The following is a 25,727-nucleotide window of genomic DNA, read 5'->3' as shown; positions in this document are numbered from 1 at the left end:
AAATGAGAGCTGCAAAATACTCACCATGCCTTTCAGCAAATAGCTTGGGGTGTCTACTTTCCAAAATGGGGTCATTTGGGGGGGTTTTGTGCCACCTGGGCATTCCATGGCCTCCGAAACTGTGATAGGCAGTAAAGAGTGAAATCAAAAATTTTCACCCTTAGAAATCCTGAAGGCAGTGATTGGTTTTCGGGGTCCAGTACGCGGCTAGGCTCCCAAAAAGTCCCACACATGTGGTATCCCCATACTCAGGAGAAGCAGCTAAATGTATTTTGGGGTGCAATTCCACATATGCCCATGGCCTGTGTGAGCAATATATCATTTAGTGACAACTTTATGAAAAAAAAAAAAAAAAAAAAAAAAAAAGTGTCACTTTCCCGCAACTTGTGTCAAAATATAAAATATTCCATGGACTCAATATGCCTCTCAGCAAATAGCTTGGGGTGTCTACTTTCCAAAATGGGGTCATTTTGGGGGGTTTTGTGCCACCTGGGCATTCCATGGCCTCCGAAACTGTGATAGGCAGTGAAGAGTGAAATCAAAAAGTTACACCCTTAGAAATCCTGAAGGCGGTGATTGGTTTTCGGGGACCCGTACGCGGCTAGGCTCCCAAAAAGTCCCACACATGTGGTATCCCCATACTCAGGAGAAGCAGCTAAATGTATTTTGGGGTGCAATTCCACATAGGCCCATGGCCTGTGTGAGCAATATATCATTTAGTGACGACTTTTTGTAAATATTTTTTTTTTTTTTGTCATTTTTCAATCACTTGGGACAAAAAAAATAAATATTCAATGGGTTCAACATGCCTCTCAGCAATTTCCTTGGGGTGTCTACTTTCCAAAATGGGGTCATTTGGGGGGGTTTTGTACTGCCCTGCCATTTTAGCACCTCAAGAAATGACATAGGCAGTCATAAACTAAAAGCTGTGTAAATTCCAGAAAATGTACCCTAGTTTGTAGACGCTATAACTTTTGCGCAAACCAATAAATATACGCTTATTGACATTTTTTTTACCAAAGACATGTGGCCGAATACATTTTGGCCTAAATGTATGACTAAAATTGAGTTTATTGGATTTTTTTTATAACAAAAAGTAGAAAATATCATTTTTTTTCAAAATTTTCGGTCTTTTTCCGTTTATAGCGCAAAAAATAAAAACCGCAGAGGTGATCAAATACCATCAAAAGAAAGCTCTATTTGTGGGAAGAAAAGGACGCAAATTTCGTTTGGGTACAGCATTGCATGACCGCGCAATTAGCAGTTAAAGCGACGCAGTGCCAAATTGGAAAAAGACCTCTGGTCCTTAGGCAGCATAATGGTCCGGGGCTCAAGTGGTTAACTACTTAAGGACTGAGCCTCTATTTGAGATCTGGTGTTTACAAGTTAAAATCATTTTTTTTTTGCTAGAAAATTACTTAGAAACGCCAAACATTATATATTTTTTTCACACACCCTAGAGAATAAAATGCCGGTCCTTGCTATACTTTGTCACACCGTATTTGCACAGCGGTCTTACAAACGCATTTTTGGGGGGAAAATATACACTTTTTGAATTAAAAAATGAAGACAACAGTAAATCTGTTTTTATGTGGGGAGCTATTGTTCCTGGTGGGGGGATCTATTGTTGCTGGGAGGGTCATATGTTGCTGGTAGGAATCTACTGTTGAGGGAGAGGTCTATTGTTGCTGGATGCTTGGAGATCTGTTGTTGCTGCTGGGGGGGTCTAATGTTGCTGGGGTAGATCTTTTGTTGTTGGGAGTGGTACTTTGTTGTGGTTGGTCCATTGTTGCTGTGTGGGTGGAAGACATAGCTGTATATTGTATGTAGCTGATGATACCGTTTGTACAGCTGACAGCCGCTGCATCTATTAGTACAGGAAATAGATTGTATGGGCCTGCTTTGTCTCCAAAAGAACTTTTCTTCTAAACCCGTGGTGATGTGCAAAAACAAAACACCTGTTAAGTAAGAAATAAAGGTGCACTCAACCACCTCCCGCCCACCATAATGTCGGGCGGGCAGCGGCTCTTTCATTCTGGAATGCCGTCATATGGCGCAAGCGCAGCGATCGTGGTGCTCTCCGTCCCCGGGACATGGCAAATCACTGATTTCAGTAAAGAGCCAATGATGAGGCTCTTTACCCATGTGATCAGCTGTGTCCAATCACAGCTGATCATATGTAATTTCCTAGCAGGTCAGATATGCACACACAATTAGGGCACAGATCATCAGTGCAGCCCCAACAGTGCCCATCAGTGATGCCAATCAGTGCCCAGCAGTGATGCCATTAAGTGCTGCCTTTTAGTGCCCATCAGTGCCCATCAGTGCCGCCAATCAGTGTCCATCAGTGTCGCCTATCCATGCCGCCTATCAGTGCCCATAAGTGCCACCTATCCGTGACCCATCAGTGCTGCATATTAATGCCTTGTCATCAGTGCCATGTCATCAGTGCAGCCTCATCAGCGCACATCAGTAAAGGAGAAAAATTACTTATTTACAAAATTGTGTAACAAAAACGATGAAAACGTTTCTTTTTTTCAAAACTTTCCACCTTTTTTAACCGGTTTTCGACCGGCTCGCATACATATACGGGGGCGCAATGGCTCTGGCTGCGTGGAATGCCGTACAGGTACAGGGCGTGCTCTTGCCGCCAGGGGGCATGTCCCCGCCGTGCTCACAACCATCTCATTTGTTCCAGAACCGATCAATCTTCAGGTTCAGGCCAATGATTTATGGCCTGGACCTGCTGATCGGTTCTGGTGAATGAAATCCTTCCCCTGCCTGTAAGTGTAAACACAGGCAGGGGAAGTGATGTCATTCACCTTTGTGGAACTCTTTTCTTTCCAGGGAGAGGAGAGGAGACATCTCACAGTAAGTTGCACCAACACTACACTAACACCAGTACACGTAGGTACACTTGTCACCCCCCCCCCCGATCACTCCCCGATCGCCCCCCCCCCCCCCCAGTTAAAGTGGATTTAAACCCCCAATTTTTTATTTTTTTTTTTATGTCATAATGTAGAGTATAAGATTTCCTATCATTTGAGCCCAGTCTTGCCACAAAGAGTTAATCCATCTCTGAGCAATCCCCTTTTATTGTTCAGTGAGATAAAACTTGACAGAGAAAAACTTTGTCAAATCCTCCCCCTTGCTGTGAGTGACAGGTGATTTACATATCTCGTGCACTAGCCTAAGACATGCATTATTTTTTAATTCCCTCCCCCACTCCCACCCCCAGGATTGGCTGTTCCACACCTCAGCATGATTTGGCATGCTGAAGTCATGTGGTTACTTTCCTGTCTTTTCACTGGATGTTAGAGATCATAGCAGAAGTTCAGTGTAAGAAATACACAGGAGAAAATGCATATTGACAAGGGGAGTGTAGAGGTGGGCGGAGAGTCTACTGACATCACGACTCCACCCACCGAGCTCCAGACAACAGACCCACCCACAGAATCTGCAGTTTTTCGGGTCTCATAACAGACAGAGGGGAGACATTTGACAGGTAAAGATACATGCAGGAGGCATGTATATCCTTATAGATAACCCCTATGGCAGTAGTTTAGAAAGGATGACATTGGGTTTACATCCACTTTAACTCCTTCACTCTCTGTCACAGTGTCATCCAGTACAGTTGTCAGATTTTTCACTGATCGCTGTACTGGTGTCATTTGTGACACTAATCAGCGTTAGGGCAGTTAGTGGTAGGCCCAGGTAGCTTTAGGGTACCCTCCTAACCCCCCCTAATAAAGGTTTAACACCTTGATCACACCCTGCCACCAGTGATCACCGTATTAGTGTCACGGGTGACGCTCGTTAGTTAGTTTTTTTTTATAGCATCAGGGTACCCGCCGTATACTACCTAAATAAAGGTCTAACCCCTTGATCACCCGACGGGTGATATCAGTTAGGTTTTAGCATCAGTCAGGGTCTGTGTCACCCCAGGCAGCGTCAGATTAGTGCCAGTAGTGCTAACACCCACGCACACACCATACCAGCAGTTTAGGGTTCCCAAAAACGCAGTGTTAATGGGATCAGCCCAGATACCTTCTAGCACCTGCGTTTTGCCCCTCCGCCCAGCCCAGCCCACCAAAGTGCAGTATCAATCGATCACTGTCACTTACAAAACACTAAACACATAACTGCAGCATTGTCAGGCCTGATCCCTGTGAACGCTAACAGTTTTTTTGGTAGTGTTTGAAGCAGTTGCTGACAGTCAGGTGCTCTTTATTCCTGTGAGTCTCACTAATTTAGAGGCCAAAACGTCCAATCGAAGGTACACTAGTGAAGAGGCTTACACGTTTCTTACACGTTTCTGAGCATGACAGATGAGAGTGAAGAGGAAGTCACCCATCTGTCCGATTCAGGCTCAGAATACGAACCTGTAGACAGCAGCAGCACCCTGACAGATAGCTCTGACGACGGAGTAGTGGTCCCTGCCAAGGTCAGGCGTACCCAACCCCGTTCTTCTGCTGTTGTTGTGGTGCAAGAACCGCAGGGCTCTCGTATGGAGCAGAGAGCCAGTACTAGTGCCACTCATCCTTCTGTTGAACTGGCAAGCCCTAGTACACCCCGGTCATAGATCCAGCACTATAGTATCACGTGGTGACATGGTGAGTACCATAAGTGCAGTTCAAGCTGGTGAGGTGGCAAGCACAAGTAGTGTCCCGCAGCCACCAAGAAATAAAAACAGGCCCGTCGAGCCCATAGTGCCCTTCCTGCTGCATTTGCCAATTTGAAATAGGAGCCCCCCACTTCTGCAGCACCCGTACTTCCCCCATTCACTGGCTAAGCCGGAATTCAGGTGGAAACAGTTGATTTTATGTCACTTAATTTTTATTCGCTGTTTTTCACGGAAGATCTCTATAGATCTGTTGTGGACCAAAGCAATTTGTATGTTGGTCAATTCATCGCCGCTAATCCCCAGTTGACCCTTGAAAGAGATTGGAGACCTATTACGGTCTCTGAATTTAAGACCTTCCTGGGCCTATCCCTCCTCATGGGCATAACTAAAAAAAGTGAGTTGCGGTCATATTGGTCCACTGACCCAATTCACCATATGCCCTTGTTTTCTGACTCCATGACCAGGGCACGATACGAGCAGATCTTGCGGTTCATGCATTTCAATGACAATGAACTCTGTCGTCCTCGGGGTGACCCTGAATACGATCGGCTCTACAAAATTCGGCCCCTTGTAAACCACTTCAACCACTTGTCATTCAAACAGTATCTTCCCAACAAGAGTGCCAGATGCGGGGTCAAGATATATAAGCTCTGTGACAGGGCAACAGGCTATACATATAGTTTTATGGTTTACGAGGGAAGAGATAGTTACGTAGAGCTGGAGAACTGCCCAGACTACATAGGGAGCGCTGGTAAGATTGTGTGGGACTTGGTGTCACCCTTATTCGAAAAGGGGTACCACTTGTATGTGGACAATTATTACACAAGCATCTTTTTAGTCACTTGTTTGATCATGGAATTTGCGCATGTGACACCGTGCTACCCCAGCGGCTTGTAGATTCCCATCTTAGGCTGGGGGAGAGAGCCTGCTTGAGATGTAATAATTTGCTTGCTGTGAAGCAGAGCGATAATAAGAATGTTTTCGTTCTGCCATCCCTTCACGCAGACATGACGATCCAAATTCAAACGGCGACTGGTGTTGTGGAGAAACCCCTCTGTGTCCACAAATACAAACTTAATATGGGAGAGGTGGACCTCAATGAACAGTTGATGGGGCTGTACTTATTTGCCCGTAAGGCCAGACACTGGTACAAAAAAGTGTCTGTATACTTATTCCAATTGGCTCTGCTGAACGCTTATGTGATATACAAAGCTTCAGGACGAACTGAATCCTTCCTTAAATTCCAGGAAGAGATCATCACAGCCCTTCTGTTTCCAGACGGTGCTGTGGCCCAACTTCCCAATGCAAATGCAGTGAGCTGGCTCCATGGGAGGCATTTTCCGTATGTCATCCCTGGTACCCCTACCAATCAAGCACCCCAAAGAAGATGACGTGCCTGTGGCAAGTGCGGATTTAGGCGTGACACCCGCTATTGTTGTCCCTCCTGTCCTGACCAACCTGGTCTCTGCATCGGTGAATGTTTCGAACGCTACCACACACTAGTGGAGTATTAGTGTAGAGTATAGCACTACACAGACTATGACACACTTTCACAGGGTCTCCAAAGATGCCATCGCATTTTCAGAAACCCAAACCTGGAACTGTTACAGTTACAAATAAAAGTGTAACAAAAAAAAAAGTTAAAAAAAAAAAAAATTATAGAATAAAAAAGCCAAAAATAGTTGTCATTTTATTCTTTTGCTATTCTCTCTCTATTGTTCTCTCTCTATTGTTCTGCTCTGTTTTACTATATTGTTTGACTGCAATTTTTTATTGTTACTATGTTTTATCACGTTTGCTTTTCAGGTATGTAATTATTTTATACTTTACTGTTTACTGTGTTTTATTGTTAAGCATTATTTTATTTTCAGGTATGCCATTCAGCTGCAGCACTGATTTATTTATCTTGACAGCACCAGCGTTTGCTCTCATGATACATAAATCAGCCACTACAGTGCTGTAGGAGGTGATTTCACCACTACAGTTAAAAAAAAAAGAGCATATATGCCGAAGCATGGGGGCAGGGGTGGAGCAGGGGTGCATTTATTGGGAGGAATTGTGCCCCATTGTTGGTGTCACTGGGACGAATTCTGCTCCTTCATTGGTGTCAGTGGTTGGAATAATGTCCCATTGTTGGTATCAGTGGATGAAAATAGTGCCCCAAGGGCCAGAATAAAAGCAAAAAAGGGGCCACGTCTGGCCCCCAAGCCAAAGTTTGGAGACCACTGCCCCTGTGCTATCCAAAACCAAAAACAACATTTGGCTAGAAATTCAGCCAATGGAAATAAAAGACTCCCAGACAGCACAGCAGAGCCTTATCCTTCATTTCTGAAAATAAACACAATAAATTCTAGGTGTTACTAATAGCAGGTGTGTTAAAAGTAGTAAATCAAAACAGCCTGATGGTGAAAAACATATACGTATTACAAGGATAAAGAACACACTTTTGTTTTTAACGAGAAGCAGATTGTCAGAGCCACCAGCAAGAAGCAAAGCATAACCAAATTAATTACTCACTTAACATTTTGCCTTAATTGTCCTGTTGATTAAATGAATCATCCCAACACAATTTGCGCTTTCTGCCAGTTTCTCCATTTGCAATTCTTTCAACTTGACTAACACATGTGACACAAGCACCAATTTTTGGTTGAAGCCAAGAAGGATGGGATGGAATTATGACCTTTCTGTCAAAAATGAGTATGTTCCATTGCGGAGGCATGGGTAATTTACATTTCTGGATGTTTACTCCTAATAGAAAGAGACAGCTTATCAGGTGGTTCCAACTTTTAACTACAGCTCAAGTTAATACAGAACAGTTAATTAACTGCATTAGCGGTAATGGAATTGCTGAGACCCTTGAAGTGGCTTGGCCAGAGATCTGTGAGGACTGTGAGCCATTGTATGTCAAAAATGTAAAAATTCCAATAAAACCATGATCTAAATTTAGCCATAAAATTACACCGACGACTCCCGTTTCATCCAGGAACAAGGCTTGGAACCGTCTATGCCTTTCCGGGCTGGAGCTTTAATGAAAATTGCAGATGATATGGCGAAGCCTTCAAATAAAGATGTCCTTCAGCAGTTTTGAGTAGGTTAGACAGTTTCCTTACTTTATAAAGGTAAATTTAAATTCTTCTCTAAAGTCTTGTAATTCTTGATTTATAAGTCTTGGCTTGAGTGTTTCGGGCAGGATGGGGAGAGGTGAAAAGCTGTAAGCTTGAATATTGGGTTTGTGTTGAGTTTGAAGGACCCTGATGGGATGTGTGAGAACTCTGAGAGTGGAGTCCTTCTGGAGTGTTGCCATGTCAGGGCAAGGATTTTAAAAACTGTGCCATTGTCCGAGATGAAGAAAGAAAGATTGATGAAAGGTACACATACCTATATCTTGAGAAGATAATGCATGTAACTTTGTACTTCAGTGTTCTTCTAAAACAGGGGTCTCCAAATTACGGCCCAATGGCCACACCTGGCCCTTTACAAGAATTTATTTTGCCCACAGCTAGGGTCAGTGGTGTATGCTCATTGAGCAGAGGCTGAAGATTAGGTCAGCAAATGTTGCCTATGGTTCAACACCCTAATATGCACCCTGTCTCTCTAATGGGGGACTCTGATGGGGATACTGATGGGGACCCTGGTGTAAAGGTCACTATGATAGGGACCCTGATTTAAGGAGGGGCTCAGATGTAAGGGGGACACTGATGGGGACGGTGATATAAAGGGGAGACTCCAATGGGGACCCTGCTGTAATGGTGGACTCTATTTGTCCTCTTCACCATTATCATTGAAAGTGAAAGTAAAAGAAAATGTCAAATTTTGAGTTGTACCAAAAAAAAAAGTACTAGTAAGTGTAAGTGCCAGAGGTAGCTATGGACTGACACAGCTCTCATAGGGTCTCAGAATACTGGCCATTCCCCTGTGTCTTCAGCAGAATATGTGTAGGAGAGCTCAGGGAAGTGTGTCCTCCTGTTACTGTGCAGCATTTTGGAGAATCCCATGCCCCTGTCACATTACATTCGTCTACCCATCACATTTTGCTACCCTCTGGAGTGCGCATGCGCGACGCCGCCATATGCGTTTCAACACTCTTGTAAGACCACTTTGCCACAGGGCCCCTCATGCTTTGGGCACAGTCTCGCTTCGCTCGGCATAATTATAATCTAGTGCCCTGTACACACGATCGGACATTGATCGGACATTCCGACAACAAAATCCATTGGATTTTTTCAGACGGATTTTGGGCCAAGCTTGTCTTGCATACACACGGCCGCACAAAGTTGTCGGAAAATCCGATTGTTCTGAACGCGGTGACGTAAAACACGTACTCGGGACTAAAACGGGGCAGTAACCAATAGCTTTCGTCTCTTAATTTATTCTGAGCATGTGTGGCACTTTGTGCGTCGGATTTGTGTACACACCATCGGAATTTAAACTATCAGATTTTGTTGTCGGAAAATTTTATATCCTGCTCTCAAACTTTGTGTGTCGGAAATTCCGACGGAAAAAGTCAGATGGAGCCCACACACGATCGGAATTTCCGACAACACAATCCGATTGCACTTTTTCCATCGGAAAATCCGACCGTGTGTACAGGGCATAACTCTATGTCCACTTGGATGGTGGGGCTTGAACCTGGACTCAGGGGCGTGCCACAAAATTCTGCGCAAGCACAGATCGCCACAATGTTGGAACGCATGTGGCGGCGTCGCGCATGCGACTATGATTGACTGAGCGGATCGCCATATGTGACGCTACACCCTAAACCCTCTGCTGTTTAAAGTTCTTCAAGTAAAAAATATTAAAAAGACATCCACTAGAGACTTAGTTATTGGAGCTACTGTGCATGGACTGGTGCTTGTGGGAATGGGCAGCCTCTCAACTATTTGCGGGAACCTGTCTATCTTCAGCAGCCTTTCGGGGGTAGCTTTACATAAGTAAAAGGGGCTTTCAGATTAGGTTTTTTTTTAAATTAACATATGATTAGTTGGGGGATGGGGATTAGTTCTGGAACTTTTAACTTGCCAATTTTAAAGGATTAGCAAGCGGTATTGTTTTAAGGTCAGAGTTAGCGGTCAAAGAGTAGAGTTAGTCTTATGCCGCGTACACACGACCGGACTTTACGGCATACTTGGTCTGGAGAACCGGAGTCCGTCGGACAATTCGATCGTGTGTGGGCTCCAGCGGACTTTGTTTCCTCAAAAGTTTGACGGACCTAGAAATGAAACATGTTTCAAATCTGTCCGTCGGACTCGAGTCCGGTCGAAAAGTCCGCTCGTCTGTATACTAGTCCGACGGACAAAAACCGACGCTAGGGCAGCTATTGGCTACTGGCTATGAACTTCCTTGTTTTAATCCGGTCGTACGTCCGGTTGATTGTGTGTAGGCAAGTCCGTTCATTCGGAAAGTCCGTCGAAAAGTACGCCAGACAAAGTGTATTAGGGTTAGGTGTAAGTTTAGACGTTATTTTGCAGAGGTCACAAACCTGCCGAGACTTTTGTAGGACTCCAGCATTAACTTCATATAGAGGGGGGAAGAGGGTGAGGGTAAGGGTGGGCTATTGCAGTATGAGTAGGGTGGAGTCTTGGGTTGGGGCGTGGGGAAGGTTTGAATGGAGAGGGATGTGCTCTAGGAGGGGGTTTTGTCACTTGTTTTTTTTTCTATATGGATATATGTCCCATTATTAATAAAGACCAATGGTAGCCTTAGTAGCTGCTGTATCTTTTGTGGTTTGTTTTATTGTGTTGTATTTTGGATGCACCTCTCCTATATTATTTTTGCTTTTAGGCACCGTAGCCATTTAAACTCACATAGATCTATTTTTTTGTGGGTTTGTGTACCTGAACACTTCGGACCAGATTGACACCCCCTCCCCCAAACAGCACCATGCCCTCTTTCCATTTCCACAAAATAATTACATTTGAAAGTCCCAGAGCAGTCAACATTCACCACGAAAAATCCAAAAGGCAATTATCTTGTAGGGATAGAGACATTGGGATGAAAATCAATCCTTCTTATAAACACAGTATATATTTTCCCTTTTAAAGTCTGTTATTTTCCCTGCCTGGTGGGGAACAGGTACCGAAATTCCAGAGCAAAGAACCTGATACGTCATACAACTCAAACGAGCGTTATTGATATCTTGCGAGGCGAATCATTGGAGTCATAGCACGGCCATTGCTAAACTTCACATTTTAAATCACGTTTATTAAATCGGCCATCCGCAGGGAGAGCCCTGAGTTTCCTTGGGCAGGATAATGAAACGCGTACGATTCTTTACGTTTTCATCCCCTCTTCTGCAGAGAAGACAGGACCATATATCAAACAAACGCCTGCAAAGTTCAGGCTCAGTTTGTTTTCGTTTCAAGTTGATCTTTTGTCAATTTCCTTGAACCAAATCTGTTGGAGCAGCAGGTTTGCATCACCTCAGACCTGCCGGGAAAGAGGGAGGGGGGGGGGGTTAGTGCTGAAACACATGCAACAATTTATTAAACACCCACTGCTAAGGCAGGACCAGAGCCACAGACGCGGAATGCAAGCAATCAGGCGGATTGTGACCGTTGAAACAATTGTCTTTTATATTATACAGACGATATCATTTAACAAATCGGTAACAACAGTTTTCAGATCACAGCAAATAACTGCATTGTGACTTTCGGCCGTAGTTGAACTTTCTATTATTTTGAATCTTTATTTTATATTTGTATTTTATACTGAGTGAAGATGCTTTGCAATTAATTCCCCCAACATCCTCTTTCAGCAGACACAAGGTCCCCATTTTAGCCAAAGAACAATAATTAACAAATGAATTACAAACCGCGCTCCCTATAAAGTGCAAGTGCAGATACCACACACTCGTGTAAAACAAAATAAAATATAGTGTATAAATAATGTCAATAGTGATACTCATAAATAGCTTTCAACTGAGTGAAATCAGCAGACAATCAAACATCAAAAATTAAAAAATCAAAACAAAAACAAGTGAAAGCAACAGTTCAAAGTTCAAAATTAAATTCAAAGAATATATTCAAAAAATATATGTGTTCAAAAAAAGTGTTCAAATAGTGTTGAAATCAGACTTCTGGATAAATCCTCCTGGGGTTCAGCAAGGCATCAGACAACAGTAATCCACCACCATCACCGGCCACACAACCTACTCACCAGATTGTGGTGACTCCCATGACAGGAGTCAAAAACGCTTCAAGAACAGCCAAAGAAGCTTCACACAATCATGGCTTTGTTCAGGTGCTGGAACTCAGGTAACTCAGGTAACACTGTAGCTGCTTGGATGCATGCAAACGAACTCCCAAATAGAGATGGGTCATTGAAGACCATTAGTGCCATGAATGGGGAGAAAATGAACGGAGAACTCCCATCTTGAAGTATGCCAAAAATGTATTTGGACAGGCTAAAAACAAGCTAAAAACCGCATCACCCACGTGTGGGTTCGTGCGGACAAACAAAACAAACTGCGTTACGGACGGAAGTGGCGTGTCACGTTCGGTGCGTCCGACCGGTTTCGTCAGTGCGTTCTGAAGTCATCAGGGATTTATGAGTATCACTATTGACATTATTTATACACTATATTTTATTTTGTTTTACACTAGTGTGTGATATCTGCACTTGCACTTTATAGGGAGCGCGGTTTGTAATTAATTTGTTAATTATTGTCCTTCTTATTTATCTTTATAACGTGCTGCTCCTTAATTAATCAATTTTACATTTGTTTAACCAGCTTCCATTTGCACGGGTTGGTAGTTTCTACCATTTAATATACATCTTCCCCATTTCAGCCACCTAAAGTGGACCCTGCAGTAAATTGCAAGGTCTGCTTAATATACAGTGCCTTGAAAAAGTATTTATACGTATTGCACACATATTGTACATGCTTATTTTGCTAGAACGAATAATTGGCTTGTGCATGTTGTTTTGTAAATACTACAGTTGTATGTGCAATTTTTCCTGTTCAGTAAAGCACATTAATACACTACAGAGGTCTAATGCCGCGTACACACGACCGGTTTTGCTGTCGGAATAAACTCTGAAGGTTTCTCCAAAGGAACTCCGTCGGAATTCCGCTCAAGCGGTCTTGCATATACAAGTCCGACCGTCCAGAACGTGGTGACGTACAACACGTACGACGGAACTAGAAAAAGGAAGTTCAATAGCCAGTAGCCAATAGCTTCCATTTCGTACTTGCTTCAGAGCATGCATCGTTTTTGGTCCATCTGAACAGCATACAGATGATGGGTTTTCCTGATAGGAATTGGTTCCGTCGGAAATATTTAGAACATGTTCCATTTCTAGGTGAGTCAGAATTTTCGGGAAAAAAAAAAGTCCGATGAGGCCTACACACAATCGAATAGACCATGAAAAGCTTCCGTCTGACTTTTTCTGTCGGACATTCCGCTCGTGTGTATGCGGCTTAAGTTTTCTTGGCTTTTACTGCAAGAACATTTAAAAGACCCAAACAAAACAATGCATTAAAACACTGCAACAGTGTGAATCCATGAATCCTGAGTCATACAGTGCCTTAAAAAAGGTATTCATACCCCTTGAAATTTTCCACATTTTGTTATGTTACAACCAAAAGCGTAAATATATTTTATTGGGATTTTATCTGATAGACCAACACAAAGTGGCACATAATTGTGAAGTGGAAGGAAAATGATAAATGGTTTTCCAAATTTTTTTACATATAAATATTTGAAAAGTGTGGCTTGCATTTGTATTCAGCCCCCCTGAGTCAATACTTTGTAGAACCAACTTTCACTGCAATTACAGCTGCAAGTCTTTTGTATGTTTAGGGTCGTTGTCCTGCTGGAAGATGAACCTCCACCCCAGTCTCAAGTCAAGGCAGACTCTAAAGCCGCGTACACACGAGCGGAATGTCCGACACAAAAAGTCAGACGGAATCTTTTCATCGTCTATTCCGATCGTGTATGGCTCATTAGACTTTTTTTTCCAAAAATTCTGATGGACCTATGAAACATGTTCTAAATATTTCCGACGGAACCAATTCCTATCGGTAAAACCGCTTGTCTGTATGCTGTTCCGACGGACCAAAAACGACGCATGCTCTGAAGCAAGTACGAGACGGAAGCTATTGGCTACTGGCTATTGGACTTCCTTTTTCTAGTCCCGTTGTACGTGCTGTACATCACCGTGTTCTGGATGGTCGGACTTTGGTCAGATTTTGGTTTGACCGTGTGTAGGCAAGACCGCTTGAATGGAATTCCGTTGGAGTTCAGTCGGAGAAACCTTCGGGAGTGTATTCCCAACGGCAAAACCGGTCGTGTGTACGCGGCATATCAGGTTTTCTTCTAAGATTTCCCTGTATTTGGCTCCATCCATCTTCCTATCAACTCTGACCAGCTTCCCGGTCCCTGCTGAAGAAAATCAACCCCACAACATGATGATGCCACCGCCATGTTTCAGGGTGGGGATGGTGTGTTCAGGGTGATGTGCAGTGTTAGTTTTGGTCTCAGCTGAGCAGAGCAGAGTACCTTCTTCCACATGTTTGTTGTGCCCCCCACATGGCTTCTTGCAAACTGCAAATGGGACTTCTTATGGCTTTCTTTCAACAATGACTTTCTTCTTGACACTCTTCAATAAAGGACAGATTTGTGGAGAGCACGACTAATAGTTGCCCTGTGGACAGATTCTCCCATCCGAGCTGTGGATCTCTGCAGCTCCTCCAGAGTTACCATGGGCCTCTTGGCTGCTTCTCTGATGAATGCTCTCCTTGCCCGGCCTGTCAGTTTAGGTGGACGGCCATGTCTTGGTAGGTTTGCAGTTGTGCCATACTCTTTCCATTTTCAGATGATGGATTGAACAGTGCTTCGTTCAAAGCTTTGGATTTTTTTTTATAACCTGACCCTGCTTTAAACTTCTCCACAATTGTATCCCTGACCTGTCTGGTGTGTTCCTTGGCCTTCATGATGCTGTTTGTTCACTAAGGTTCCAACAACCCTCTGAGGACTTCACAGAACAGCTGTATTTATACTGAGGTTAAATTACACACAGGTGGACTCTCTTTACTAATTAGGTGACTTCTGAAGGCAAGTTGTTCCACTAGATTTTAGTTAGGGGTATAATAGTAAAGGGGGCTGAATACAAATGCACACTTTTCAGATATGTATTTATAAAAAAAAAATGGAAAACCATTTATCATTTTTCTTCCACTTCACAATGATGTGCCACTTTGTGTTGGTCTGTCAGATAAAACGCCAATAAAATATATTTACGCTTTTGGTTGTAACATGACAAAATGTGGAAAATTTCAAGGGATATGAATACTTTTTTTAAGGCACTGTATGAGTCAGGATTCATGGATTCACACTGTTGCAGTGTATTAATGCATTGTTTTGTTTGGGTCTTTTAAAGGTTCTTGCAGTAAAAGCCAAGGAAACTTAGACCTCTGTAGTGTATTAATGTGCTTTACTGAACAGGAAAAATTGCACATACAACTGTAGGATTCACAAAACAACATGCACAAGCTAATTATCTCTTCTAGCAAAATAAGCATGTACAATATGTGTGCAATACGTATTTCTCAACTTCTTTTGATGGAGTAATATCCTGGAGTCCAACACCAAACAGTCTTCCAGCACACGTCTTTGTCCTTTGTGTTCCAAAACAACTCTGTCCTTTGTCTCCTACATGCTCGTTCAAAAGTCCTAATCTCCTCCCCCATACTTCCTCTACATCATATCCTGTAAAGAACTTCCTCTGCTTAGCTCCGACTGGTTCATTTGCATATACATGGGGAGAGCCTAGCTTCTTAAAGTGGAGCTCCACTCTAAAGGGGAAGCTCCGCTTGTTCACACCCTGCCCCCCCCCCCTCCACTGCCACATATTTCACTTTTTGGAGGGGAGGGGGGAGCGGATACCTGTCAAAGTCAGGTATCCGCTTTAATTTCCGGGTAAGATCACCGCTCAGGGATCTACAAAATTTCCGGTCCCTCCCAGACACACCTGGACACACAGGAGCCAGAAGACAGCAGGACCAATAAGAAAGCGAAATATGACTCATGCATGCGCAGTGGGAAACCCGAACATTTTTGCAGCACAGGGCAATATTTTTTTTTTTTTTCCTGCTGTAAACACTATAGGATTATAAAAGACCTGGGATACATTTGGGTGCCCCAAGGAGAGTAGTACTGTAGCGCACAAAGCGCGCCTTGGCAAACAGTGGGTGTGGCCAAATTGCTCATGCTGACATTATCACCCCACCCTTCAGTCAAACCTGCTCCTAAACAGCTGCCCACAGCTCCTGGACAGCAACCGATTTGAGTATGACTATCTCGGTTACTTGGGAAGCCACAGCCTGGTCTGAGTAATGTGTCTGGGTTTCAGGTGGACTGAAACCCGGACACATGATTCAAAACCCGAACTGTCAGGGTGAATCCTGGACAGGTGGCAACCCTAATCCTGGACCATCGTTGAAGGTACTATGCCCACCCCTCCACTCCTCCTGCCTAATCACAGAAGCCTTGGTGTTATGTGAACACATTCACAAAATATAACGTCTTCTATGAATGGGCAGCAGAGGGGAGGGGAGGGCATTGCTGCTCTACGTGTTTCTCGGATTGTCTCTCAGCACAGCAACAAACCTGTCAAAATATGTAAATATTAGCGATAGGTTCAGGAGATGTCATGCAGCCCCTTGGACTAACTCATAGTATGCCTTTACTTTTTACAAAGTGGCTAAATTCTTGGAATTTAGTTTTAACTCCCTCAACCTACCATCTAGATAGGGCAAGACCTGTGTATATCTGGATTTTGCAATACCGTTCAACACTGTTCCCCATAAACGCTTAATCTACAAACTGAGGTCTGTAGGCATGGACCATAGAGTTTTTTTCTTGGATAGAAAACTGGTTACAGGGGCGGGTCCAAAGAGTGGTGATAAATAACGTGGACTCAGACTGGTCTGGAGTGGTAAGTGGGCTACCCCAACGCTCTGTCTTGGGACCAATTCTGTTTAATTCATTAATAAATGATACAGAGGTTGGTATATATAGCTCAATCTAAGTTTTGCGGACGACACAAAATTAAGCAGGGCAGAAACTTTGCATCAGGGTATAGAAATTATACAGGAATATCTGAATACAATAACGGGGTGGGCAACTACATGGCAAATGAGGTTTTAATGTTGAGAAATGTGAAGTGATGCACTTTGGGGCTAAAAATATAAATGCAAGCTACTCACTAGGGGGGAGAACCTCTTTGGGGATCCAGGATGGAGAAGGATCTGGGCGTCCTAATAGAAGACAGACTGAGCAATAGCATGCAATGTCAGGCTGCAGCAAGCAAGGCCAGCAGAATATTGGCATGCATAAAAAAGGGAATTTATTCCAGAGATAAAATGATCATTCTGCCACTTTATAAAACTCTGGTTGGGCCACATCTGAAATATTCCGTCCAGTTCTGGTCACCAGTCCTCAGAAAGGAGAAATTTGGACAGTTGTGGAGGCAACATGGGCTCTCGTGGTACGGCATAAACTTACAACAGTCAATTTACAAAAATATATAAATGTATTATACACAAATACACACATCATAAAAAGCATTCAATAGTAGATAAATGACATTAGATGCTGCTAATCATGGAGCATCCACTTGTCTGACACAATTTGGAAGAACTCAGATATATATAATAATGATCCCGCGCTGTTATACACGGAGATTTATTCTTCCAGTTACACATTCTACATGTTTCGGGGTTACCCCCTTCTTCAGGAGTATATTAGGTCAGAAAATGATCTACAAGAAAGCATATAAATCAAAAATACAGTATTAAAATCAAAACTACATAACTAATAATAAACCTTCATAGTATACTGTCATGCATCTTAAATCAGTAAACATAGATTCTAATATGCCCCTCAGTATATCCCTCAATATTAAGGATTAAGCCCATGTGAAATGGTTGATTTTGGAGCAGAAAAGGGAACTCACCCACATAGCCGGCACCAGAATTTTGGGCATCACATGGCCAAAAATTGGCAATCTCCCGGAGTCCTCAGAAAGGATGTACAGTGGGACCTTGGTTTACGAGTAATGCGGTTAACGAGCGTTTTGAAAGACGAGCAACTTTTTTTTTAAAAATCCTGACTCGGTTTGCGAGTGTTGTCTCAGATTAAAGCTAATGGGGTGTGCAGTACCACATTTGGCCAGAGGTGCGGGGGCGCCGGTGACACTCAGGACGGTTTGGAGCCGTTCGCCAATACTCGGATTCACTCAGAAATACTCCGTTCCTGAGTGTTTTCAAGCCTTTCCGAGGGTTTCTGAGTTCAGCCGAGCTGTCTCCGAGTATTTCCGAGGCTCTCCGGCGCTGCCCCCCCCCACCTCTGGCCACATGCAGTATTGCATGCAATAGAAGTTAATGCGGAACTAATTATCTTCGCTTCCATTGACTTCTATGGGGAAACTTGCTTTGATATGCGAGTGCTTTGGATTACAAGCATTCTCCTGGAACGGATTATGCTCGTAATCCAAGGTTCCACTGTACTGGCGCTGGAGAGAAGGGCAACAAAATGAATAAGGGGACTGGAGGACTTCAATTATGAGGATTGACTATAAGGACTAAATTTATTCTCCCTGGAGAAGAGACGCTTGAGAGGAGATGTGATAGTGATAAACAAATACCTCAATGGTGATCCCAGTGTAAAACTTTTGAGTCTCAGGGAGTGTAGAAGGACACGGTGCCACACAATGAGATTGGAGGAAAAGCGGTTTACCTTAAGCTGCATAGGGGGTTTTTCACTGTCAGGGCGATAAGGATGTGGAACTCTCTTCCACAATTGGTGGTGTCAGCGAGGAGTATTGATATTTTTACAAGACTCTTGGACGTGCATCTTAGTGAAAACAACATATAGGGATATGGGAAATGATTATCGACGCTAGACAGATGGCCCAGGTTGGCATTTTTTCCACCATAGCATTTGCAGTGGCAAGGCAGTGTAGGACTGGCCATAAGAGGGATTACTTTGACACAGTTGGCCAGCTTAACCACCTCCCGTCCACGCTATAGCCGAAAGATGGCTACAGAGCGGACCTAATTTGCCGGGAGGGCGTCCATAGACGTCCTCCCCTGCTCGAGCGCCCCGCGCCCCCCCTGCAGGGTGCGCTCTGTGATCAGCTGGCTGATCACAGATCGGAGTAAGGGGTCGATCCCGACCCCTTACCACGTGATCAGCTGTCAGCCAATGACAGCTGATCATGTGACATAAACAGAGCTGGTAATCGGCTATTTTTTCTTCTCGCGCTGGTAGCGTGAGGAGAAAAAAAAAAAGGTGGTCACCGGCGGCTGTGAGAGGGACATCGGTCCAGATCGTGGAGAGCCTCTGCAGAGGCTACCAGTGCCCACCAGCGACATCTACCAGTGCCCACAGTGTCACCTACCAGTGCCCACAGTGTCACCTATCAGTGCCCACAGTGCCACCTATAAATGTCACCAATCAGTGGCTCATCACCAGTGCTGCCTATCAATACCACCTACCAGTGCCCCATCAGTGCCACCTTCCAGTGCCCATCAGTGCCAACTACCAGTGCCCATCTGTCCCCATTAGTGCCACCTATCAGTGCCCATCAGTGCCACCCATCACTGCCACCCATCAGTGCCACTCATCAGTGCCACCCATCACTGCCACCCATCAGTGCCACTCATCAGTGCCACCCATCAGAGCCCATCGGTGCCATCTTATCAGTGTCGCATTATCTGTGCCTATCAGTGCAGCCTCATCAGCGAATATAAATGAAGGAGAAAAATTACTTGTTTGCATAATTTTATAAAAAACTATGAAATGTTTTTTTTTTCTTCAAAGTGGTGATTAAATACCACCAAAAAAAAAGCTCCTTTTGTGTGAAAAAAAAATATAAAAATTTCATTTGAGTACAGTGTAGCATGACCGCACAATTGTCGTTCAAAGTGTGACAACGCTGAAAGCTGAAAATTGGTCTGGGCAGGAAGGGGGTTTTAAGTGCCCAGTAAGCAAGTAGTTAAGCATGTATTGCAATATATGTGTGAACTAAATATCCCTGTTTTTCACTGCATAGTTTGCTGGAAAGGGTGTATAACGCCCCGCACACACGAGCGGAAATTCTGCCAGCAAAAGTCCGATGAGAGCTTTTGGTCGGAAATTGCGACCGTGTGTAATGCTCCATCGGACTTTTGCTGGCGGAATTCCAGCCAGCAAAAGATTGAGAGCAGGTTCTCTATTTTTTGGTTGGAAAAAGTTCCGACCGGAAATTCCGATCGTCTGTACCAATTCCGACGCGCAAAATTCCTATGCATGCTCGGAAACAATTCGAGGCATGCTCGGAGGCATCGAACTTCATTTTCTCGGCTCGTCGTAGTGTGTGTGTACGTCACCGCGTTCTTGGTGGTCGAAAGTTCAGAGAACTTTTGTGTGACCGTGTGTATGCAAGGCAAGCTTGAGCAGAATTCCGTCTGAAAAACCATCCAAGATTTTTCCGACGGAAAATTCCGCTCGTGTGTACGGGGCATAACAGTGTGGAGAGGGTCCACATAATAATTTGATTATGGACACTGACACACTTATGCCCTGTACACGCAGTCAGATTTTCCGACGGAAAATGTGTGATAGGACCTTGTTGTCGGAAATTCCGACCGTGTGTAGGCTCCATCACACATTTTCCATAGGAATTTCCGACACACAAAGTTTGAGAGCAGGCTATAAAATTTTCCGACAACAAAATCCGTTGTCGGAAATTCCGATCATGTGAAAAGCTATTGGCTACTGCCCCGTTTATAGTCCCGACGTACGTGTTTTACGTCACCGCGTTCAGAACGATCGGATTTTCCAACAACTTTGTGTGACCGTGTGTATGCAAGACAAGTTTGAGCCAACATCCATCGGAAAAAATCAATGGATTTTGTTGTTGGAATGTCCGATCAACAATGGCATCCCTAGGGGGGGGGGGGGCAGAGGCCCTGACCCCCCCCCCAACATTATGCTGTGCCCCCCCCCCCCCCCCCCCCCAATTAAAAAAAAAAATTTTTTTTTTTTTACAAAAAATCAATGTCTAAGAGGGAGAGAGTCCCCAGTCAGCTCCTGCCGGTGATTCCTCCCCCCTCCCTCTGCTCGCTGACACTGAATAATGCAAGTGCTCACACAACCACGGCCGCCCGATCTGCTCCTTCCCCTGCATCCTCATTGGCAGGGAGAAGAGCGAGTTGCAGGAAGGACTCCACCAGGTCTCTCAGTTACTGAAAAAACAGACTGATTTCTCCCATCCTTAGGACAGGAGGACCAGCCTGTAAATTCCAAGAGATGCCAGACCAGCACAGTCAATAGCAGGGGCAGGACAGCAAGAGGAGGCGGGGGAACCCCACAGTGGCAGAACACCAGGGCCTGGTGGCAAGACAACCTTTGCAACCCTGATAGTTCTCCCACTGCTTTGGACCCTTATATTTTCTTGGTATGCTGGTGACATATATATCTTGTTTTCTGCCACCCTGGGGGGGCCCAATACAGTAGGAAGGGAGCTCACTGCAGAACATGTGAAAGGGCCGTTGTGGGGTCGTAGTAAAGGGCCCCAGGATATATATATATATATAAAATTGCGTTTTATAGTTGCCCCCCTACTTTTGTCCCTGTCCCCCCATGTGCCATCCCTAAATATGAAAGCTGGAGATGCCACTGCCGATCAATGTCCGACTGTGTGTACGGGGCAATACACCAACGCAGGTTGAACTGGATGGACTATTGTCTATATTCAACCTTCCCCACTTTGAAGCTATAAAACTATGAAACCTTTCCCATCGAGTGGACACGCCCTATACATGAATAAAATACTGATTGTAACATATATTAAAGAATGTCCTCTCTAAATTTTTTTTATTATTTCTGGATTACCTTTTTAAAAGTTGAGAAATAAAACATTTACAAAATTTGATTCAATAATTGGTGGGATATACCTGGTCTTCCCAGCCAGCCAACGGTTAAAAGGACTCCACATGCTTTGTTTTTCGAACCTCGCTGAACTTGGGTTGTTCTCCTGTTTGTTAATATTTTTCAGATGCTGGCCGTGCTTAATGATTTTATTTTATTTCGGGGCTGGAAGTTCTACAAGTGTCGTTCCAGGCAATTATCTGCGGAGGGTTGAAACCCCGCGTTGTGCTGACTTCTGGGATTCCTGAGCCCGGGCTCCTACGCCTTCAATGTTACAGTCCTGTCATTTCTGCATGGTGGGGGGGGGGTGGAGGAACAGATACAGGCGGGACACGAGGTCGCGAGTGCACGAACCTCCTCTCAGGCATTATGTGAATTTACAGAAATTGAATCTGCTTAGGTTGCATTCCAGGCCGAGTATTACCTCCTGTGCTGTGCGCAATTTCTCTGAGAAATTCTCCTTTTTAATTCCGCTACCTCTAGGTAACCTTTTACATAATGGAGCCCTGTATTAAAGGGAAAACCATAATGGCTTGGGGTCAGTTTTATTTTCCCTTTGTTTTTTAAAGTTAGTACATTTTTAAACTGATGCTTTATATGTTTTTTTTTTTTTTAACTTGTTCTATAGGCTCGGTTCACACTGGGGCGACTTGTCAGGCGACCTAGTCGCCTGACAAGTCGCCTCCCGTTCTGTGCTATGGAACCGTTCTAATCGGAGCGACGCAAGTCGCTCCGACTTAGAAAAAGGTTCCTGTATTACTTTGGGGGCGACTTGGGGCGACTTGCATAGACTTCTATGCAGAAGTCGTCTCGCAAGTCGCCCCGGCAGTCGTTTGCAGGTCACCTCGCTGAGGCGACCTGCAAGTCGTGCTGCCCATGTGTGAACCGAGCCTAAGGATGAGTGGTGGATTTCAACTAACTTGATTTTGCAGCTAATTACTGGTTTCATATTCATTTCAATTTCGTTAAAGTTGGCCTGAAAAAAAAAAAAGAGTGATTACACATCATGTGATAAACATACAAACCTCATATGTAACAAAAAATTCAGGGGTTGATTTACTAAAGGCAAAAAGACTGTGGAAAGTGCAGTTGCACACGGCAAGAGCAGTAAATGAGCAGAAGCTCTGCTGACTTTTATCAACCAATCATGTGCAAGCAAAAATGCTCTTTTTCTATTGTCCTTGCATGTGATTGGGTGTTCTTTGCAAAGTGAAGCTTTACCTCATTTACTAAGCTCTGGAGCAGCTGCACTTGCAGAGTGCAATTGCACTTTCCAAGGTGTACAGTCTATTGGCCCTTTAGTAAATCAACCCCATAATGTCGTTTGGCCCAGCCGTGGCATTCTGCCGCAGTAAAACTGCGGCGGCTGGTCGGCAAGTGGTTAACCACTTCAATACCAGGCACTTAGACACCTTCCCGCCCAGGCCAATTTTCAGCTTTCAGCGCTGTCGCAATTTGAATGACAATTGCGCGGTCATGCTACACTTTACCCAAACTGAATTTTTATCATTTTGTTCCCACAAATAGAGCTTTCTTTTGGTGGTATTTGATCACCTCTGTGGTTTTTATTTTTTGCGCAACAAATAAAAAAAGACCGAAAATTCTGAAAAAAAAACAAGTTTCTTTGTTTCTGTTAAATTTTTTTGTAAATAAGTACGTTTTCTTCTTCAATGACGGGCACTGATATGGCTGCACTGACGGGCACTGATAAGGTGGCACTGATGGGCACCGATGTGGCACCAATGAGGTGGCACTGATGAGGTGGCACTGACAGGCACTGATAGGCAGCACTGATGGGCACTGATAGGTGGCACTGATAGGTGGCACTGGTATGCGGCACTGATGGGCACTCATAGGTGGCACCGATGGGCACTCATAGGCGGCACTGATGGGCACCGATGAGGTGGCACCAATGAGGTGGCACTGATGAGGTGGCACTGACGGGCACTGATGATGGGCACTGATAGGCGGCACTGATAGGTGGCACTGATGGGCACTGATAGGTGGCACTGGTATGCGGCACTGATGGGCACTCATAGGTGGCACCGATGGGCACTCATAGGCGGCACTGATGGGCACTCGTAGGTGGCATTGATGGGCACTCGTAGGTGGCATTGATGGGTAGTTATGGGTGGCACTGATAGTTGGCACAGGTGGGCACAGATGGGCACTGATAGGTGGGCACTGATGGGCACAGATGGGCACTGACAGGTGGCACCGACGGACACTGATGGGTGGCACTGATGACACTGATTGTTTGCAGTGATGCTCCTAAGGGTGGCATTGCTGGGCATCACTGCAACATAATGGTGCCAATCAGTGCCCATTTGTGGGCACTGATTGGCACAGATTGGGCACTGACTGGGCACACTGGGCACATGTGGATGGCCATGGGGTACATACCTGGCCATCCACATGTTGCCCCTTCCCTGGTGGTCCTAGTGGCGATCCCTGGTGGTCCGGTGTGGTGATCTGAGGGGGTCTGCGCTGATAAACAATCAGCGCAGACCCCCCCTGCCAGGAGAGCCGCCGATCGGCTCTCCTGTACTTGCGTCTGTCAGACGCAAGTGAGGAAGAGCCGATCAACAGCTCTTCCTATTGACATCGTGATCAGCCGTGATTGGACACGGCTGATCACGTGGTAAAGAGCCTCCGCCGGAGGCTCTTTACCAAGATCGGTGTAGCGGTGTGTCAGACTGACACACTGATCCACCGATCGCCGCGATGCGCGCCCCCCGCGGGCGCGCGGCGGCATGTTATACTGCTGGACGTCATATGACGCCCAGTCAGGATAACTGAACCACCGCCCGGCCGTCATCTGCTATGGGCCGGGCGGGAAGTGGTTAAAGGACACTGAGGGGTTGATTTACTAAAGGGAAAAAGACTGTGCACTTTCCAAAGTGCACTTGCTCCAGAGCTTAGTAAATGAGTAGAAACTCTGCTGACATCCACCATCCAATCATGTTCAAGCAAAAATTCAGTTTTTTTTATTTTCCTTGCATGTAATTGGGTACTTTTTGCAAGGTGAAGCCTTACCTCATTTACTAAGCTCTAGAGCAACTGCACTTGCAGAGGGCAGTCTTTTTGCCTTTAGTAAATCAACCCCCAGGTGTAGGCCTACCTCGATCCTGCTTTAAAGACACAGTAAACAATAATATATTTTCTTGTATTATATAATGTACTGTACTAACTTTTTTTGCACTTTATTATTTTACTTTTGTTTAACATACAACAAAAGAAATTGCAAAAAAAAAGAAAAAGAAAAAAAAGCATTTTTATTTACGTGTATTCTTTAGTTTTTTAAAATCTGATATTTTCATGCAGTTTTTTTTTTCCCATGCAAGAAAATTCATAAAAATAGACCATCAATTTAAAAAAAATGCATATTAACCGCTTTAGCCCCGGAAGATTTTACCCCCTTCCTGACCAGAGCCCTTTTTGCAATTTGGCACTGCGACACTTTAACTGACAATTGCGCGGCCGTGCGACGTTACACCCAAACAAAATTGATGTCCTTTTTTTTTCCCCCACAAATAGAGCTTTCTTTTGGTGGTATTTGATCACCTCTGCGGTTTTTACTTTTTGCGCTATAAACAAAAAAAGAGCGACAATTTTGAAAAAACTCAATATTTTTTACTTTTTTTGCTACAATAAATATCCCCCAAAAACATATAAAAAAACCAATTTTTTTTCCTCAGTTTAGGCCGATACGTATTCTTCTACATATTTTTGGTAAAAAAAAAAAATCGCGATAAGTGTATATAGATTGTTTTTCACGCAAAAGTTATATCTACAAAATAGGGGATAGTTTTATGGCATTTTTATTATTATTATTTTTTTACCAGTAATGGCGGCGATCTGCGATTTTTATTGTGACTGCGACATTATGGTGGACGCATCGGACACTTTTGACACATTTTTGGGACCATTGTCATTTATACAGCGATCAGTGCTATAAAAATGCACTGATTGCTGTAAAAATGTCACTGGCAGGGAAGGGGTTAAACACTAGGGGGGCGATCAAGGGGTTAATTGTGTTCCCTAGCGTGTGTTCTAACTGAAGGGGGGATGGGACTGTGTAGGGGAGATGACAGATCGCTGTTCATACTCTGTATGAACAGACGATCTGTCTCTTCTCCCCTCAGAGAACCGGAAACTGTGGGGTTGATTTACTAAAGGCAAATTGA

This window comes from Aquarana catesbeiana, linkage group LG01, assembly GCF_042186555.1.
Source record: "Aquarana catesbeiana isolate 2022-GZ linkage group LG01, ASM4218655v1, whole genome shotgun sequence".
In the NCBI taxonomy this organism is placed as follows: Eukaryota; Metazoa; Chordata; class Amphibia; order Anura; family Ranidae; genus Aquarana; species Aquarana catesbeiana.
This window is presented reverse-complemented; position numbering follows the sequence as displayed.